We start from the raw sequence: 20,679 nt of genomic DNA on the forward strand, positions 1-20,679 counted from the left end.
AACGTCTGGCCTCTGCTCCCAGAGCCAAAGAGCCAGGAGGGAAAGCATGTGCTGGGCATCTTCAGCACACAGTCAGCTTTGCAACGGTGTCACCATCATTGCTGTCGCTCCTCGGTTTCATTCCTAAAAGTCCATTTGAATGCAACCTCTGCAAAGCTTGTTCTCGGTTGCCCAGGGGCAGAGCGATTAGTGCACGAACGTCTGGCCTCTGCTCTCACAGCCGAAGAGGCAGGAGGGAAAGCATGTGCTGGGCATCTTCAGCACACAGTCAGCTTTGCAACGGTGTCACCATCATTGCTGTCGCTCCTCGGTTTCATATCTAAAAGTCTATTTGAATGCAACCTCTGCAAGGCTTGTTCTCGGCTGCCCAGGGGCAGGGCGATTAGTGCACGAACGTCTGGCCTCTGCTCCCAGAGCCGAAGAGCCAGGAGGGAAAGCATGTGCTGGGCATCTTCAGCACACAGTCAGCTTTGCAACGGTGTCACCATCATTGCTTTCGCTCCTCGGTTTCATATCTAAAAGTCCATTTGAATGCAACCTCTGCAAAGCTTGTTCTCGGTTGCCCAGGGGCAGGGCGATTAGTGCACGAACGTCTGGCCTCTGCTCCCAGAGGCGAAGAGCCAGGAGGGAAAGCATGTTCTGGGCATCTTCAGCGCACAGTCAGCTTTGCAACGGTGTCACCATCATTGCTGTCACTCCTCAAATTCCTAACTAAAAGTGCATTTGAATGCACCCTCTCCGGAGCTTGCTCTAGGCTGCCCAGCAGCACAGTGAGCCTGGCACGAACGTTTGGTCTCTGCTCCCAGAGCCGAAGAGCCAGGAGGGAAAGCTGATGCTCAGAATAATCAGCACACACTCAGCTTTGCAACGGTGTCACCATCATTGCTGTCGTTCCTCGGTTTCATAACTAAAATTCCATTTGAATGTAACCTCTCCAAAGCTTTCTCTCGGCTGCCCAGGGGCACAGCGATTAGTGCACGAACGTCTGGCCTCTGCTCCCAGAGCCAAAGAGCCAGGAGGGAAAGCATGTGCTGGGCATCTTCAGCACACAGTCAGCTTTGCAACGGTGTCACCATCATTGCTGTCGCTCCTCGGTTTCATTCCTAAAAGTCCATTTGAATGCAACCTCTGCAAAGCTTGTTTTCGGCTGCCCAGGGGCAGAGCGATTAGTGCACGAACGTCTGGCCTCTGCTCTCACAGCCGAAGAGGCAGGAGGGAAAGCATGTGCTGGGCATCTTCAGCACACAGTCAGCTTTGCAACGGTGTCACCATCATTGCTGTCGCTCCTCGGTTTCATATCTAAAAGTCCATTTGAATGCAACCTCTGCAAAGCTTGTTCTCGGCTGCCCAGGGGCAGGGCGATTAGTGCACGAACGTCTGGCCTCTGCTCCCAGAGCCGAAGAGCCAGGAGGGAAAGCATGTTCTGGGCATCTTCAGCGCACAGTCAGCTTTGCAACGGTGTCACCATCATTGCTGTCGCTCCTCAATTTCCTAACTAAAAGTGCATTTGAATGCACCCTCTCCGGAGGTTGCTCTTGGCTGCCCAGCAGCAGAGTGAGCATGGCACGAAAGTTTGGTCTCTGCTCCCAGAGCCGAAGAGCCAGGAGGGAAAGCTGATGCTGAGAATAATCAGCACACACTCAGCTTTGCAACGGTGTCACCATCATTGCTGTCGCTCCTCGGTTTCATAACTAAAATTCCATTTGAATGTAACTTCTCCAAAGCTTTCTCTCGGCTGCCCAGGGGCACAGCGATTAGTGCACGAACGTCTGGCCTCTGCTCCCAGAGCCAAAGAGCCAGGAGGGAAAGCATGTGCTGGGCATCTTCAGCACACAGTCAGCTTTGCAACGGTGTCACCATCATTGCTGTCGCTCCTCGGTTTCATTCCTAAAAGTCCATTTGAATGCAACCTCTGCAAAGCTTGTTTTCGGCTGCCCAGGGGCAGAGCGATTAGTGCACGAACGTCTGGCCTCTGCTCTCACAGCCGAAGAGGCAGGAGGGAAAGCATGTGCTGGGCATCTTCAGCACACAGTCAGCTTTGCAACGGTGTCACCATCATTGCTGTCGCTCCTCGGTTTCATATCTAAAAGTCCATTTGAATGCAACCTCTGCAAAGCTTGTTTTCGGCTGCCCAGGGGCAGGGCGATTAGTGCACGAACGTCTGGCCTCTGCTCCCAGAGCCAAAGAGCCAGGAGGGAAAGCATGTGCTGGGCATCTTCAGCACACAGTCAGCTTTGCAACGGTGTCACCATCATTGCTGTCGCTCCTCGGTTTCATTCCTAAAAGTCCATTTGAATGCAACCTCTGCAAAGCTTGTTTTCGGCTGCCCAGGGGCAGAGCGATTAGTGCACGAACGTCTGGCCTCTGCTCTCACAGCCGAAGAGGCAGGAGGGAAAGCATGTGCTGGGCATCTTCAGCACACAGTCAGCTTTGCAACGGTGTCACCATCATTGCTGTCGCTCCTCGGTTTCATATCTAAAAGTCTATTTGAATGCAACCTCTGCAAGGCTTGTTCTCGGCTGCCCAGGGGCAGGGCGATTAGTGCACGAACGTCTGGCCTCTGCTCCCAGAGCCGAAGAGCCAGGAGGGAAAGCATGTGCTGGGCATCTTCAGCACACAGTCAGCTTTGCAACGGTGTCACCATCATTGCTTTCGCTCCTCGGTTTCATATCTAAAAGTCCATTTGAATGCAACCTCTGCAAAGCTTGTTCTCGGTTGCCCAGGGGCAGGGCGATTAGTGCACGAACGTCTGGCCTCTGCTCCCAGAGGCGAAGAGGCAGGAGGGAAAGCATGTTCTGGGCATCTTCAGCGCACAGTCAGCTTTGCAACGGTGTCACCATCATTGCTGTCACTCCTCAATTTCCTAACTAAAAGTGCATTTGAATGCACCCTCTCCGGAGCTTGCTCTAGGCTGCCCAGCAGCACAGTGAGCCTGGCACGAACGTTTGGTCTCTGCTCCCAGAGCCGAAGAGCCAGGAGGGAAAGCTGATGCTCAGAATAATCAGCACACACTCAGCTTTGCAACGGTGTCACCATCATTGCTGTCGTTCCTCGGTTTCATAACTAAAATTCCATTTGAATGTAACCTCTCCAAAGCTTTCTCTCGGCTGCCCAGGGGCACAGCGATTAGTGCACGAACGTCTGGCCTCTGCTCCCAGAGCCAAAGAGCCAGGAGGGAAAGCATGTGCTGGGCATCTTCAGCACACAGTCAGCTTTGCAACGGTGTCACCATCATTGCTGTCGCTCCTCGGTTTCATTCCTAAAAGTCCATTTGAATGCAACCTCTGCAAAGCTTGTTTTAGGCTGCCCAGGGGCAGAGCGATTAGTGCACGAACGTCTGGCCTCTGCTCTCACAGCCGAAGAGGCAGGAGGGAAAGCATGTGCTGGGCATCTTCAGCACACAGTCAGCTTTGCAACGGTGTCACCATCATTGCTGTCGCTGCTCGGTTTCATATCTAAAAGTCCATTTGAATGCAACCTCTGCAAAGCTTGTTCTCGGCTGCCCAGGGGCAGGGCGATTAGTGCACGAACGTCTGGCCTCTGCTCCCAGAGCCAAAGAGCCAGGAGGGAAAGCATGTTCTGGGCATCTTAAGCGCACAGTCAGCTTTGCAACGGTGTCACCATCATTGCTGTCGCTCCTCAATTTCCTAACTAAAAGTGCATTTGAATGCACCCTCTCCGGAGCTTGCTCTCGGCTGCCCAGCAGCACAGTGAGCATGGCACGAACGTTTGGTCTCTGCTCCCAGAGCCGAAGAGCCAGGAGGGAAAGCTGATGCTCAGAATAATCAGCACACAGTCAGCTTTGCAACGGTGTCACCATCATTGCTGTCGCTCCTCGGTTTCATTCCTAAAAGTCCATTTGAATGCAACCTCTGCAAAGCTTGTTTTCGGCTGCCCAGGGGCAGAGCGATTAGTGCACGAACGTCTGGCCTCTGCTCTCACAGCCGAAGAGGCAGGAGGGAAGGCATGTGCTGGGCATCTTCAGCACACAGTCAGCTTTGCAACGGTGTCACCATCATTGCTTTCGCTCCTCGGTTTCATATCTAAAAGTCCATTTGAATGCAACCTCTGCAAGGCTTGTTCTCGGCTGCCCAGGGGCAGGGCGATTAGTGCACGAACGTCTGGCCTCTGCTCCAGAGCCGAAGAGGCAGGAGGGAAAGCATGTTCTGGGCATCTTCAGCGCACAGTCAGCTTTGCAACGGTGTCACCATCATTGCTGTCGCTCCTCAATTTCCTAACTAAAAGTGCATTTGAATGCACCCTCTCCGGAGCTTGCTCTCGGCTGCCCAGCAGCACAGTGAGCATGGCACGAACGTTTGGTCTCTGCTCCCAGAGCCGAAGAGCCAGGAGGGAAAGCTGATGCTGAGAATAATCAGCACACACTCAGCTTTGCAACGGTGTCACCATCATTGCTGTCGCTCCTCGGTTTCATAACTAAAATTCCATTTGAATGTAACCTCTCCAAAGCTTTCTCTCGGCTGCCCAGGGGCAGGGCGATTAGTGCACGAACGTCTGGCCTCTGCTCCCAGAGCCAAAGAGGCAGGAGGGAAAGCATGTGCTGGGCATCTTCAGCACACAGTCAGCTTTGCAACGGTGTCACCATCATTGCTGTCGCTCCTCGGTTTCATTCCTAAAAGTCCATTTGAATGCAACCTCTGCAAAGCTTGTTTTCGGCTGCCCAGGGGCAGAGCGATTAGTGCACGAACGTCTGGCCTCTGAACCCACAGCCGAAGAGGCAGGAGGGAAAGCATGTGCTGGGCATCTTCAGCACACAGTCAGCTTTGCAACGGTGTCACCATCATTGCTGTCGCTCCTCGGTTTCATATCTAAAAGTCCATTTGAATGCAACCTCTGCAAAGCTTGTTTTCGGCTGCCCAGGGGCAGGGCGATTAGTGCACGAACGTCTGGCCTCTGCTCCCAGAGCCAAAGAGCCAGGAGGGAAAGCATGTGCTGGGCATCTTCAGCACACAGTCAGCTTTGCAACGGTGTCACCATCATTGCTGTCGCTCCTCGGTTTCATTCCTAAAAGTCCATTTGAATGCAACCTCTGCAAAGCTTGTTTTCGGCTGCCCAGGGGCAGAGCGATTAGTGCACGAACGTCTGGCCTCTGCTCTCACAGCCGAAGAGGCAGGAGGGAAAGCATGTGCTGGGCATCTTCAGCACACAGTCAGCTTTGCAACGGTGTCACCATCATTGCTGTCGCTCCTCGGTTTCATATCTAAAAGTCTATTTGAATGCAACCTCTGCAAGGCTTGTTCTCGGCTGCCCAGGGGCAGGGCGATTAGTGCACGAACGTCTGGCCTCTGCTCCCAGAGCCGAAAGAGCCAGGAGGGAAAGCATGTGCTGGGCATCTTCAGCACACAGTCAGCTTTGCAACGGTGTCACCATCATTGCTTTCGCTCCTCGGTTTCATATCTAAAAGTCCATTTGAATGCAACCTCTGCAAAGCTTGTTCTCGGTTGCCCAGGGGCAGGGCGATTAGTGCACGAACGTCTGGCCTCTGCTCCCAGAGGCGAAGAGCCAGGAGGGAAAGCATGTTCTGGGCATCTTCAGCGCACAGTCAGCTTTGCAACGGTGTCACCATCACTGCTGTCACTCCTCAATTTCCTAACTAAAAGTGCATTTGAATGCACCCTCTCCGGAGCTTGCTCTAGGCTGCCCAGCAGCACAGTGAGCCTGGCACGAACGTTTGGTCTCTGCTCCCAGAGCCGAAGAGCCAGGAGGGAAAGCTGATGCTCAGAATAATCAGCACACACTCAGCTTTGCAACGGTGTCACCATCATTGCTGTCGTTCCTCGGTTTCATAACTAAAATTCCATTTGAATGTAACCTCTCCAAAGCTTTCTCTCGGCTGCCCAGGGGCACAGCGATTAGTGCACGAACGTCTGGCCTCTGCTCCCAGAGCCAAAGAGCCAGGAGGGAAAGCATGTGCTGGGCATCTTCAGCACACAGTCAGCTTTGCAACGGTGTCACCATCATTGCTGTCGCTCCTCGGTTTCATTCCTAAAAGTCCATTTGAATGCAACCTCTGCAAAGCTTGTTTTAGGCTGCCCAGGGGCAGAGCGATTAGTGCACGAACGTCTGGCCTCTGCTCTCACAGCCGAAGAGGCAGGAGGGAAAGCATGTGCTGGGCATCTTCAGCACACAGTCAGCTTTGCAACGGTGTCACCATCATTGCTGTCGCTGCTCGGTTTCATATCTAAAAGTCCATTTGAATGCAACCTCTGCAAAGCTTGTTCTCGGCTGCCCAGGGGCAGGGCGATTAGTGCACGAACGTCTGGCCTCTGCTCCCAGAGCCAAAGAGCCAGGAGGGAAAGCATGTTCTGGGCATCTTAAGCGCACAGTCAGCTTTGCAACGGTGTCACCATCATTGCTGTCGCTCCTCAATTTCCTAACTAAAAGTGCATTTGAATGCACCCTCTCCGGAGCTTGCTCTCGGCTGCCCAGCAGCACAGTGAGCATGGCACGAACGTTTGGTCTCTGCTCCCAGAGCCGAAGAGCCAGGAGGGAAAGCTGATGCTCAGAATAATCAGCACACAGTCAGCTTTGCAACGGTGTCACCATCATTGCTGTCGCTCCTCGGTTTCATTCCTAAAAGTCCATTTGAATGCAACCTCTGCAAAGCTTGTTTTCGGCTGCCCAGGGGCAGAGCGATTAGTGCACGAACGTCTGGCCTCTGCTCTCACAGCCGAAGAGGCAAGGAGGGAAGGCATGTGCTGGGCATCTTCAGCACACAGTCAGCTTTGCAACGGTGTCACCATCATTGCTTTCGCTCCTCGGTTTCATATCTAAAAGTCCATTTGAATGCAACCTCTGCAAAGCTTGTTCTCGGCTGCCCAGGGGCAGAGCGATTAGTGCACGAACGTCTGGCCTCTGCTCCCAGAGCCAAAGAGGCAGGAGGGAAAGCATGTGCTGGGCATCTTCAGCACACAGTCAGCTTTGCAACGGTGTCACCATCATTGCTGTCGCTCCTCGGTTTCATTCCTAAAAGTCCATTTGAATGCAACCTCTGCAAAGCTTGTTTTCGGCTGCCCAGGGGCAGAGCGATTAGTGCACGAACGTCTGGCCTCTGCTCTCACAGCCGAAGAGGCAGGAGGGAAAGCATGTGCTGGGCATCTTCAGCACACAGTCAGCTTTGCAACGGTGTCACCATCATTGCTTTCGCTCCTCGGTTTCATATCTAAAAGTCCATTTGAATGCAACCTCTGCAAAGCTTGTTCTCGGCTGCCCAGATGCAGGGCGATTAGTGCACGAACGTCTGGCCTCTGCTCCCAGAGCCGAAGAGCCAGGAGGGAAAGCATGTTCTGGGCATCTTCAGCGCACAGTCAGCTTTGCAACGGTGTCACCATCATTGCTGTCGCTCCTCAATTTCCTAACTAAAAGTGCATTTGAATACACCCTCTCTGGAGCTTGCTCTCGGCAGCCCAGCAGCACAGTGAGCATGGCACGAACGTTTGGTCTCTGCTCCCAGAGCCGAGGAGCCAGGAGGGAAAGCTTATGCTCAGAATAATCAGCACACACTCAGCTTTGCAACGGTGTCACCATCATTGCTGTCGCTCCTCGGTTTCATAACTAAAATTCCATTTGAATGTAACCTCTCCAAAGCTTTCTCTCGGCTGCCCAGGGGCACAGCGATTAGTGCACGAACGTCTGGCCTCTGCTCCCAGAGCCAAAGAGCCAGGAGGGAAAGCATGTGCTGGGCATCTTCAGCACACAGTCAGCTTTGCAACGGTGTCACCATCATTGCTGTCGCTCCTCGGTTTCATTCCTAAAAGTCCATTTGAATGCAACCTCTGCAAAGCTTGTTTTCGGCTGCCCAGGGGCAGAGCGATTAGTGCACGAACGTCTGGCCTCTGCTCTCACAGCCGAAGAGGCAGGAGGGAAAGCATGTGCTGGGCATCTTCAGCACACAGTCAGCTTTGCAACGGTGTCACCATCATTGCTGTCGCTCCTCGGTTTCATAACTAAAAGTCCATTTGAATGCAACCTCTGCAAAGCTTGTTCTCGGCTGCCCAGGGGCAGGGCGATTAGTGCACGAACGTCTGGCCTCTGCTCTCACAGCTGAAGAGGCAGGAGGGAAAGCATGTTCTGGGCATCTTCAGCACACAGTCAGCTTTGCAACGGTGTCACCATCATTGCTGTCGCTCCTCGGTTTCATATCTAAAAGTCCATTTTGAATGCAACCTCTGAAAAGCTTGTTCTCGGCTGCCCAGGGCAGAGCGATTAGTGCACGAACGTCTGGCCTGTGCTCCCAGAGCCAAAGAGCCAGGAGGGAAAGCATGTGCTGGGCATCTTCAGCACACAGTCAGCTTTGCAACGGTGTCACCATCATTGCTGTCGCTCCTCGGTTTCATTCCTAAAAGTCCATTTGAATGCAACCTCTGCAAAGCTTGTTTTCGGCTGCCCAGGGGCAGAGCGATTAGTGCACGAACGTCTGGCCTCTGCTCTCACAGCCGAAGAGGCAGGAGGGAAAGCATGTGCTGGGCATCTTCAGCACACAGTCAGCTTTGCAACGGTGTCACCATCATTGCTTTCGCTCCTCGGTTTCATATCTAAAAGTCCATTTGAATGCAACCTCTGCAAAGCTTGTTTCTCGGCTGCCCAGATGCAGGGCGATTAGTGCACGAACGTCTGGCCTCTGCTCCCAGAGCCGAAGAGCCAGGAGGGAAAGCATGTTCTGGGCATCTTCAGCGCACAGTCAGCTTTGCAACGGTGTCACCATCATTGCTGTCGCTCCTCAATTTCCTAACTAAAAGTGCATTTGAATACACCCTCTCCGGAGCTTGCTCTCGGCAGCCCAGCAGCACAGTGAGCATGGCACGAACGTTTGGTCTCTGCTCCCAGAGCCGAGGAGCCAGGAGGGAAAGCTTATGCTCAGAATAATCAGCACACACTCAGCTTTGCAACGGTGTCACCATCATTGCTGTCGCTCCTCGGTTTCATAACTAAAATTCCATTTGAATGTAACCTCTCCAAAGCTTTCTCTCGGCTGCCCAGGGGCACAGCGATTAGTGCACGAACGTCTGGCCTCTGCTCCCAGAGCCAAAGGAGCCAGGAGGGAAAGCATGTGCTGGGCATCTTCAGCACACAGTCAGCTTTGCAACGGTGTCACCATCATTGCTGTCGCTCCTCGGTTTCATTCCTAAAAGTCCATTTGAATGCAACCTCTGCAAAGCTTGTTTTCGGCTGCCCAGGGGCAGAGCGATTAGTGCACGAACGTCTGGCCTCTGCTCTCACAGCCGAAGAGGCAGGAGGGAAAGCATGTGCTGGGCATCTTCAGCACACAGTCAGCTTTGCAACGGTGTCACCATCATTGCTGTCGCTCCTCGGTTTCATAACTAAAAGTCCATTTGAATGCAACCTCTGCAAAGCTTGTTCTCGGCTGCCCAGGGGCAGGGCGATTAGTGCACGAACGTCTGGCCTCTGCTCTCACAGCTGAAGAGGCAGGAGGGAAAGCATGTTCTGGGCATCTTCAGCACACAGTCAGCTTTGCAACGGTGTCACCATCATTGCTGTCGCTCCTCGGTTTCATATCTAAAAGTCCATTTGAATGCAACCTCTGAAAAGCTTGTTCTCGGCTGCCCAGGGGCAGAGCGATTAGTGCACGAACGTCTGGCCTGTGCTCCCAGAGCCAAAGAGCCAGGAGGGAAAGCATGTGCTGGGCATCTTCAGCACACAGTCAGCTTTGCAACGGTGTCACCATCATTGCTGTCGCTCCTCGGTTTCATTCCTAAAAGTCCATTTGAATGCAACCTCTGCAAAGCTTATTTTCGGCTGCCCAGGGGCAGAGCGATTAGTGCACGAACGTCTGGCCTCTGCTCTCACAGCCGAAGAGGCAGGAGGGAAAGCATGTGCTGGGCATCTTCAGCACACAGTCAGCTTTGCAACGGTGTCACCATCATTGCTGTCGCTCCTCGGTTTCATTCCTAAAAGTCCATTTGAATGCAACCTCTGCAAAGCTTGTTTTCGGCTGCCCAGGGGCAGGGCGATTAGTGCACCAACGTCTGGCCTCTGCTCCCAGAGCCAAAGAGCCAGGAGGGAAAGCATGTGCTGGGCATCTTCAGCGCACAGTCAGCTTTGCAACGGTGTCGCCATCATTGCTGTCGCTCCTCAATTTCCTAACTAAAAGTGCATTTGAATGCACCCTCTCCGGAGCTTGCTGTCGGCTGCCCAGCAGCACAGTGAGCATGGCACGAACGTTTGGTCTCTGCTCCCAGAGCCGAAGAGCCAGGAGGGAAAGCTGATGCTCAGAATAATCAGCACACACTCAGCTTTGCAACGGTGTCACCATCATTGCTGTCGCTCCTCGGTTTCATAACTAAAATTCCATTTGAATGTAACCTCTCCAAAGCTTTCTCTCGGCTGCCCAGGGGCACAGCGATTAGTGCACGAACGTCTGGCCTCTGCTCTCACAGCCGAAGAGGCAGGAGGGAAAGCATGTGCTGGGCATCTTCAGCACACAGTCAGCTTTGCAACGGTGTCACCATCATTGCTGTCGCTCCTCGGTTTCATATCTAAAAGTCCATTTTAATGCAACCTCTGCAAAGCTTGTTCTCGGCTGCCCAGGGGCAGGGCGATTAGTGCACGAACGTCTGGCCTCTGCTCTCACAGCCGAAGAGGCAGGAGGGAAAGCATGTGCTGGGCATCTTCAGCACACAGTCAGCTTTGCAACGGTGTCACCATCATTGCTGTCGCTCCTCGGTTTCATTCCTAAAAGTCCATTTGAATGCAACCTCTGCAAAGCTTGTTTTCGGCTGCCCAGGGGCAGAGCTATTAGTGCACGAACGTCTGGCCTCTGCTCTCACAGCCGAAGAGCCAGGAGGGAAAGCATGTTCTGGGCATCTTCAGCGCACAGTCAGCTTTGCAACGGTGTCACCATCATTGCTGTCGCTCCTCAATTTCCTAACTAAAAGTGCATTTGAATGCACCCTCTCCGGAGCTTGCTCTCGGCTGCCCAGCAGCACAGTGAGCATGGCACGAACGTTTGGTCTCTGCTCCCAGAGCCGAAGAGGCAGGAGGGAAAGCTGATGCTCAGAATAATCAGCACACACTCAGCTTTGCAACGGTGTCACCATCATTGCTGTCGCTCCTCGGTTTCATAACTAAAATTCCATTTGAATGTAACCTCTCCAAAGCTTTCTCTCGGCTGCCCAGAGGCACAGCGATTAGTGCACGAACGTCTGGCCTCTGCTCCCAGAGCCAAAGAGCCAGGAGGGAAAGCATGTGCTGGGCATCTTCAGCACACAGTCAGCTTTGCAACGGTGTCACCATCATTACTGTCGCTCCTCGGTTTCATTCCTAAAAGTCCATTTGAATGCAACCTCTGCAAAGCTTGTTTTCGGCTGCCCAGGGGCAGAGCGATTAGTGCACGAACGTCTGGCCTCTGCTCTCACAGCCGAAGAGGCAGGAGGGAAAGCATGTGCTGGGCATCTTCAGCACACAGTCAGCTTTGCAACGGTGTCACCATCATTGCTTTCGCTCCTCGGTTTCATATCTAAAAGTGCATTTGAATGCAACCTCTGCAAAGCTTGTTCTCGGCTGCCCAGGGGCAGGGCGATTAGTGCACGAACGTCTGGCCTCTGCTCCCAGAGCCGAAGAGCCAGGAGGGAAAGCATGTTCTGGGCATCTTCAGCGCACAGTCAGCTTTGCAACGGTGTCACCATCATTGCTGTCGCTCCTCAATTTCCTAACTAAAAGTGCATTTGAATGCACCCTCTCCGGAGCTTGCTCTCGGCTGCCCAGCAGCACAGTGAGCATGGCACGAACGTTTGGTCTCTGCTCCCAGAGCCGAAGAGCCAGGAGGGAAAGCTGATGCTGAGAATAATCAGCACACACTCAGCTTTGCAACGGTGTCACCATCATTGCTGTCGCTCCTCGGTTTCATAACTAAAATTCCATTTGAATGTAACCTCTCCAAAGCTTTCTCTCGGCTGCCCAGGGGCAGGGCGATTAGTGCACGAACGTCTGGCCTCTGCTCCCAGAGCCGAAGAGCCAGGAGGGAAAGCATGTTCTGGGCATCTTCAGCGCACTGTCAGCTTTGCAACGGTGTCACCATCATTGCTGTCGCTCCTCAATTTCCTAACTAAAAGTGCATTTGAATGCACCCTCTCCGGAGCTTGCTCTCGGCTGCCCAGCAGCACAGTGAGCATGGCACGAACGTTTGGTCTCTGCTCCCAGAGCCGAAGAGCCAGGAGGGAAAGCTGATGCTGAGAATAATCAGCACACACTCAGCTTTGCAACGGTGTCACCATCATTGCTGTCGCTCCTCGGTTTCATAACTAAAATTCCATTTGAATGTAACCTCTCCAAAGCTTTCTCTCGGCTGCCCAGGGGCACAGCGATTAGTGCACGAACGTCTGGCCTCTGCTCCCAGAGCCAAAGAGCCAGGAGGGAAAGCATGTGCTGGGCATCTTCAGCACACAGTCAGCTTTGCAACGGTGTCACCATCATTGCTGTCGCTCCTCGGTTTCATTCCTAAAAGTCCATTTGAATGCAACCTCTGCAAAGCTTGTTTTTGGCTGCCCAGGGGCAGAGCGATTAGTGCACGAACGTCTGGCCTCTGCTCTCACAGCCGAAGAGGCAGGAGGGAAAGCATGTGCTGGGCATCTTCAGCACACAGTCAGCTTTGCAACGGTGTCACCATCATTGCTGTCGCTCCTCGGTTTCATATCTAAAAGTCCATTTTAATGCAACCTCTGCAAAGCTTGTTCTCGGCTGCCCAGGGGCAGGGCGATTAGTGCACGAACGTCTGGCCTCTGCTCTCACAGCCGAAGAGGCAGGAGGGAAAGCATGTGCTGGGCATCTTCAGCACACAGTCAGCTTTGCAATGGTGTCACCATCATTGCTGTCACTCCTCGGTTTCATTCCTAAAAGTCCATTTGAATGCAACCTCTGCAAAGCTTGTTTTCGGCTGCCCAGGGGCAGAGCGATTAGTGCACGAACGTCTGGCCTCTGCTCTCACAGCCGAAGAGGCAGGAGGGAAAGCATGTGCTGGGCATCTTCAGCACACAGTCAGCTTTGCAACGGTGTCACCATCATTGCTTTCGCTCCTCGGTTTCATATCTAAAAGTGCATTTGAATGCAACCTCTGCAAAGCTTGTTCTCGGCTGCCCAGGGGCAGGGCGATTAGTGCACGAACGTCTGGCCTCTGCTCCCAGAGCCGAAGAGGCAGGAGGGAAAGCATGTTCTGGGCATCTTCAGCGCACAGTCAGCTTTGCAACGGTGTCACCATCATTGCTGTCGCTCCTCAATTTCCTAACTAAAAGTGCATTTGAATGCACCCTCTCCGGAGCTTGCTCTCGGCTGCCCAGCAGCACAGTGAGCATGGCACGAACGTTTGGTCTCTGCTCCCAGAGCCGAAGAGCCAGGAGGGAAAGCTGATGCTCAGAATAATCAGCACACACTCAGCTTTGCAACGGTGTCACCATCATTGCTGTCGCTCCTCGGTTTCATAACTAAAATTCCATTTGAATGTAACCTCTCCAAAGCTTTCTCTCGGCTGCCCAGAGGCACAGCGATTAGTGCACGAACGTCTGGCCTCTGCTCCCAGAGCCAAAGAGCCAGGAGGGAAAGCATGTGCTGGGCATCTTCAGCACACAGTCAGCTTTGCAACGGTGTCACCATCATTGCTGTCGCTCCTCGGTTTCATTCCTAAAAGTCCATTTGAATGCAACCTCTGCAAAGCTTGTTCTCGGCTGCCCAGGGGCAGGGCGATTAGTGCACGAACGTCTGGCCTCTGCTCTCACAGCCGAAGAGGCAGGAGGGAAAGCATGTGCTGGGCATCTTCAGCACACAGTCAGCTTTGCAACGGTATCACCATCATTGCTGTCGCTCCTCGGTTTCATTCCTAAAAGTCCATTTGAATGACACCTCTGCAAAGCTTGTTTTCGGCTGCCCAGGGGCAGAGCGATTAGTGCACGAACGTCTGGCCTCTGCTCTCACAGCCGAAGAGGCAGGAGGGAAAGCATGTGCTGGGCATCTTCAGCACACAGTCAGCTTTGCAACGGTGTCACCATCATTGCTTTCGCTCCTCGGTTTCGTATCTAAAAGTCCATTTGAATGCAACCTCTGCAAAGCTTGTTCTCGGCTGCCCAGGGGCAGGGCGATTAGTGCACGAACGTCTGGCCTCTGCTCCCAGAGCCGAAGAGCCAGGAGGGAAAGCATGTTCTGGGCATCTTCAGCGCACAGTCAGCTTTGCAACGGTGTCACCATCATTGCTGTCGCTCCTCAATTTCCTAACTAAAAGTGCATTTGAATGCACCCTCTCCGGAGCTTGCTGTCGGCTGCCCAGCAGCACAGTGAGCATGGCACGAACGTTTGGTCTCTGCTCCCAGAGCCGAAGAGCCAGGAGGGAAAGCTGATGCTCAGAATAATCAGCACACACTCAGCTTTGCAACGGTGTCATCAGCATTGCTGTCGCTCCTCGGTTTCATAACTAAAATTCCATTTGAATGTAACCTCTCCAAAGCTTTCTCTCGGCTGCCCAGGGGCACAGCGATTAGTGCACGAACGTCTGGCCTCTGCTCCCAGAGCCAAAGAGCCAGGAGGGAAAGCATGTGCTGGGCATCTTCAGCACACAGTCAGCTTTGCAACGGTGTCACCATCATTGCTGTCGCTCCTCGGTTTCATTCCTAAAAGTCCATTTGAATGCAACCTCTGCAAAGCTTGTTTTCGGCTGCCCAGGGGCAGAGCGATTAGTGCACGAACGTCTGGCCTCTGCTCTCACAGCTGAAGAGCCAGGAGGGAAAGCATGTGCTGGGCATCTTCAGCACACAGTCAGCTTTGCAACGGTGTCACCATCATTGCTGTCGCTGCTCGGTTTCATATCTAAAAGTCCATTTGAATGCAACCTCTGCAAAGCTTGTTCTCGGCTGCCCAGGGGCAGGGCGATTAGTGCACGAACGTCTGGCCTCTGCTCCCAGAGCCAAAGAGCCAGGAGGGAAAGCATGTTCTGGGCATCTTCAGCGCACAGTCAGCTTTGCAACGGTGTCACCATCATTGCTGTCGCTCCTCAATTTCCTAACTAAAAGTGCATTTGAATGCACCCTCTCCGGAGCTTGCTCTCGGCTGCCCAGCAGCACAGTGAGCATGGCACGAACGTTTGGTCTCTGCTCCCAGAGCCGAAGAGCCAGGAGGGAAAGCTGATGCTCAGAATAATCAGCACATACTCAGCTTTGCAACGGTGTCACCATCATTGCTGTAGCTCCTCGGTTTCATAACTAAAATTCCATTTGAATGTAACCTCTCCAAAGCTTTCTCTCGGCTGCCCAGGGGCACAGCGATTAGTGCACGAACGTCTGGCCTCTGCTCCCAGAGCCAAAGAGCCAGGAGGGAAAGCATGTGCTGGGCATCTTCAGCACACAGTCAGCTTTGCAACGGTGTCACCATCATTGCTGTCGCTCCTCGGTTTCATTCCTAAAAGTCCATTTGAATGCAACCTCTGCAAAGCTTGTTTTCGGCTGCCCAGGGGCAGAGCGATTAGTGCACGAACGTCTGGCCTCTGCTCTCACAGCCGAAGAGGCAGGAGGGAAAGCATGTGCTGGGCATCTTCAGCACACAGTCAGCTTTGCAACGGTGTCACCATCATTGCTGTCGCTGCTCGGTTTCATATCTAAAAGTCCATTTGAATGCAACCTCTGCAAAGCTTGTTCTCGGCTGCCCAGGGGCAGGGCGATTAGTGCACGAACGTCTGGCCTCTGCTCCCAGAGCCAAAGAGCCAGGAGGGAAAGCATGTTCTGGGCATCTTCAGCGCACAGTCATCTTTGCAACGGTGTCACCATCATTGCTGTCGCTCCTCAATTTCCTAACTAAAAGTGCATTTGAATGCACCCTCTCCGGAGCTTGCTCTCGGCTGCCCAGCAGCACAGTGAGCATGGCACGAACGTTTGGTCTCTGCTCCCAGAGCCGAAGAGCCAGGAGGGAAAGCTGATGCTCAGAATAATCAGCACACACTCAGCTTTGCAACGGTGTCACCATCATTGCTGTCGCTCCTCGGTTTCATAACTAAAATTCCATTTGAATGTAACCTCTCCAAAGCTTTCTCTCGGCTGCCCAGGGGCAGGGCGATTAGTGCACGAACGTCTGGCCTCTGCTCCCAGAGCCAAAGAGCCAGGAGAGAAAGCATGTGCTGGGCATCTTCAGCACACAGTCAACTTTGCAACGGTGTCACCATCATTGCTGTCGCTCCTCGGTTTCATTCCTAAAAGTCCATTTGAATGCAACCTCTGCAAAGCTTGTTTTCGGCTGCCCAGGGGCAGAGCGATTAGTGCACGAACGTCTGGCCTCTGCTCTCACAGCCGAAGAGGCAGGAGGGAAAGCATGTGCTGGGCATCTTCTGCACACAGTCAGCTTTGCAACGGTGTCACCATCATTGCTTTCGCTCCTCGGTTTCATATCTAAAAGTCCATTTGAATGTAACCTCTCCAAAGCTTTCTCTCGGCTGCCCAGGGGCACAGCGATTAGTGCACGAACGTCTGGCCTCTGCTCCCAGAGCCGAAGAGCCAGGAGAGAAAGCATGTGCTGGGCATCTTCAGCACACAGTCAGCTTTGCAACGGTGTCACCATCATTGCTGTCGCTCCTCAATTTCCTAACTAAAAGTGCATTTGAATGCACCCTCTCCGGAGCTTGCTCTCGGCTGCCCAGCAGCACAGTGAGCATGGCACGAACGTTTGGTCTCTGCTCCCAGAGCCGAAGAGCCAGGAGGGAAAGCTGATGCTCAGAATAATCAGCACACACTCAGCTTTGCAACGGTGTCACCATCATTGCTGTCGCTCCTCGGTTTCATAACTAAAATTCCATTTGAATGTAACCTCTCCAAAGCGTTCTCTCGGCTGCCCAGGGGCAGAGCGATTAGTGCACGAACGTCTGGCCTCTGCTCTCACAGCCGAAGAGGCAGGAGGGAAAGCATGTGCTGGGCATCTTCAGCACACAGTCAGCTTTGCAACGGTGTCACCATCATTGCTGTCGCTCCTCGGTTTCATTCCTAAAAGTCCATTTGAATGCAACCTCTGCAAAGCTTGTTTTCGGCTGCCCAGGGGCAGAGCGATTAGTGCACGAACGTCTGGCCTCTGCTCTCACAGCCGAAGAGGCAGGAGGGAAAGCATGTGCTGGGCATCTTCAGCACACAGTCAGCTTTGCAACGGTGTCACCATCATTGCTGTCGCTCCTCGGTTTCATAACTAAAAGTCCATTTGAATGCAACCTCTGCAAAGCTTGTTCTCGGCTGCCCAGGGGCAGGGCGATTAGTGCACGAGCGTCTGGCCTCTGCTCCCAGAGCCGAAGAGCCAGGAGGGAAAGCATGTGCTGGGCATCTTCAGCGCACAGTCAGCTTTGCAACGGTGTCACCATCATTGCTGTCGCTCCTCAATTTCCTAACTAAAAGTGCATTTGAATGCACCCTCTCCGGAGCTTGCTCTCGGCTGCCCAGCAGCAGAGTGAGCATGGCACGAACGTTTGGTCTCTGCTCCCAGAGCCGAAGAGGCAGGAGGGAAAGCAGATGCTCAGAATAATCAGCACACACTCAGCTTTGCAACGGTGTCACCATCATTGCTGTCGCTCCTCGGTTTCATAACTAAAATTCCATTTGAATGTAACCTCTCCAAAGCTTTCTCTCGGCTGCCCAGGGGCACAGCGATTAGTGCACGAACGTCTGGCCTCTGCTCCCAGAGCCAAAGAGCCAGGAGGGAAAGCATGTGCTGGGCATCTTCAGCACACAGTCAGCTTTGCAACGGTGTCACCATCATTGCTGTCGCTCCTCGGTTTCATTCCTAAAAGTCCATTTGAATGCAACCTCTGCAAAGCTTGTTTTCGGCTGCCCAGGGGCAGAGCGATTAGTGCACGAACGTCTGGCCTCTGCTCTCACAGCCGAAGAGGCAGGAGGGAAAGCATGTGCTGGGCATCTTCAGCACACAGTCAGCTTTGCAACGGTGTCACCATCATTGCTGTCGCTCCTCGGTTTCATAACTAAAAGTCCATTTGAATGTAACCTCTCCAAAGCTTTCTCTCGGCTGCCCAGGGGCACAGCGATTAGTGCACGAACGTCTGGCCTCTGCTCCCAGACCCAAAGAGCCAGGAGAGAAAGCATGTGCTGGGCATCTTCAGCACACAGTCAACTTTGCAACGGTGTCACCATCATTGCTGTCGCTCCTCGGTTTCATTCCTAAAAGTCCATTTGAATGCAACCTCTGCAAAGCTTGTTTTAGGCTGCCCAGGGGCAGAGCGATTAGTGCACGAACGTCTGGCCTCTGCTCTCACAGCTGAAGAGGCAGGAGGGAAAGCATGTGCTGGGCATCTTCAGCACACAGTCAGCTTTGCAACGGTGTCACCATCATTGCTGTCGCTGCTCGGTTTCATATCTAAAAGTCCATTTGAATGCAACCTCTGCAAAGCTTGTTCTCGGCTGCCCAGGGGCAGGGCGATTAGTGCACGAACGTCTGGCCTCTGCTCCCAGAGCCAAAGAGCCAGGAGGGAAAGCATGTTCTGGGCATCTTCAGCGCACAGTCAGCTTTGCAACGGTGTCACCATCATTGCTGTCGCTCCTCAATTTCCTAACTAAAAGTGCATTTGAATGCACCCTCTCCGGAGCTTGCTCTCGGCTGCCCAGCAGCACAGTGAGCATGGCACGAACGTTTGGTCTCTGCTCCCAGAGCCGAAGAGCCAGGAGGGAAAGCTGATGCTCAGAATAATCAGCACACACTCAGCTTTGCAACGGTGTCACCATCATTGCTGTCGCTCCTCGGTTTCATAACTAAAATTCCATTTGAATGTAACCTCTCCAAAGCTTTCTCTCGGCTGCCCAGGGGCACAGCGATTAGTGCACGAACGTCTGGCCTCTGCTCCCAGAGCCAAAGAGCCAGGAGGGAAAGCATGTGCTGGGCATCTTCAGCACACAGTCAGCTTTGCAACGGTGTCACCATCATTGCTGTCGCTCCTCGGTTTCATTCCTAAAAGTCCATTTGAATGCAACCTCTGCAAAGCTTGTTTTCGGCTGCCCAGGGGCAGAGCGATTAGTGCACGAACGTCTGGCCTCTGCTCTCACAGCCGAAGAGGCAGGAGGGAAAGCATGTGCTGGGCATCTTCAGCACACAGTCAGCTTTGCAACGGTGTCACCATCATTGCTTTCGCTCCTCGGTTTCATATCTAAAAGTGCATTTGAATGCAACCTCTGCAAAGCTTGTTCTCGGCTGCCCAGGGGCAGGGCGATTAGTGCACGAACGTCTGGCCTCTGCTCCCAGAGCCGAAGAGGCAGGAGGGAAAGCATGTTCTGGGCATCTTCAGCGCACAGTCAGCTTTGCAACGGTGTCACCATCATTGCTGTCGCTCCTCAATTTCCTAACTAAAAGTGCATTTGAATGCACCCTCTCCGGAGCTTGCTCTCGGCTGCCCAGCAGCACAGTGAGCATGGCACGAACGTTTGGTCTCTGCTCCCAGAGCCGAAGAGCCAGGAGGGAAAGCTGATGCTCAGAATAATCAGCACACACTCAGCTTTGCAACGGTGTCACCATCATTGCTGTCGCTCCTCGGTTTCATAACTAAAATTCCATTTGAATGTAACCTCTCCAAAGCTTTCTCTCGGCTGCCCAGAGGCACAGCGATTAGTGCACGAACGTCTGGCCTCTGCTCCCAGAGCCAAAGAGCCAGGAGGGAAAGCATGTGCTGGGCATCTTCAGCACACAGTCAGCTTTGCAACGGTGTCACCATCATTGCTGTCGCTCCTCGGTTTCATTCCTAAAAGTCCATTTGAATGCAACCTCTGCAAAGCTTGTTCTCGGCTGCCCAGGGGCAGGGCGATTAGTGCACGAACGTCTGGCCTCTGCTCTCACAGCCGAAGAGGCAGGAGGGAAAGCATGTGCTGGGCATCTTCAGCACACAGTCAGCTTTGCAACGGTATCACCATCATTGCTGTCGCTCCTCGGTTTCATTCCTAAAAGTCCATTTGAATGACACCTCTGCAAAGCTTGTTTTCGGCTGCCCAGGGGCAGAGCGATTAGTGCACGAACGTCTGGCCTCTGCTCTCACAGCCGAAGAGGCAGGAGGGAAAGCATGTGCTGGGCATCTTCAGCACACAGTCAGCTTTGCAACGGTGTCACCATCATTGCTTTCGCTCCTCGGTTTCGTATCTAAAAGTCCATTTGAATGCAACCTCTGCAAAGCTTGTTCTCGGCTGCCCAGGGGCAGGGCGATTAGTGCACGAACGTCTGGCCTCTGCTCCCAGAGCCGAAGAGCCAGGAGGGAAAGCATGTTCTGGGCATCTTCAGCGCACAGTCAGCTTTGCAACGGTGTCACCATCATTGCTGTCGCTCCTCAATTTCCTAACTAAAAGTGCATTTGAATGCACCCTCTCCGGAGCTTGCTGTCGGCTGCCCAGCAGCACAGTGAGCATGGCACGAACGTTTGGTCTCTGCTCCCAGAGCCGAAGAGCCAGGAGGGAAAGCTGATGCTCAGAATAATCAGCACACACTCAGCTTTGCAACGGTGTCATCAGCATTGCTGTCGCTCCTCGGTTTCATAACTAAAATTCCATTTGAATGTAACCTCTCCAAAGCTTTCTCTCGGCTGCCCAGGGGCACAGCGATTAGTGCACGAACGTCTGGCCTCTGCTCCCAGAGCCAAAGAGCCAGGAGGGAAAGCATGTGCTGGGCATCTTCAGCACACAGTCAGCTTTGCAACGGTGTCACCAT

The sequence above is a fragment of the Pezoporus flaviventris genome, unplaced genomic scaffold (assembly GCF_033815535.1).
Source record: "Pezoporus flaviventris isolate CSIRO_AGI_PZ_B2104156 unplaced genomic scaffold, CSIRO_AGI_Pfla_v1 ptg000107l, whole genome shotgun sequence".
Classification (NCBI taxonomy): Eukaryota; Metazoa; Chordata; class Aves; order Psittaciformes; family Psittacidae; genus Pezoporus; species Pezoporus flaviventris.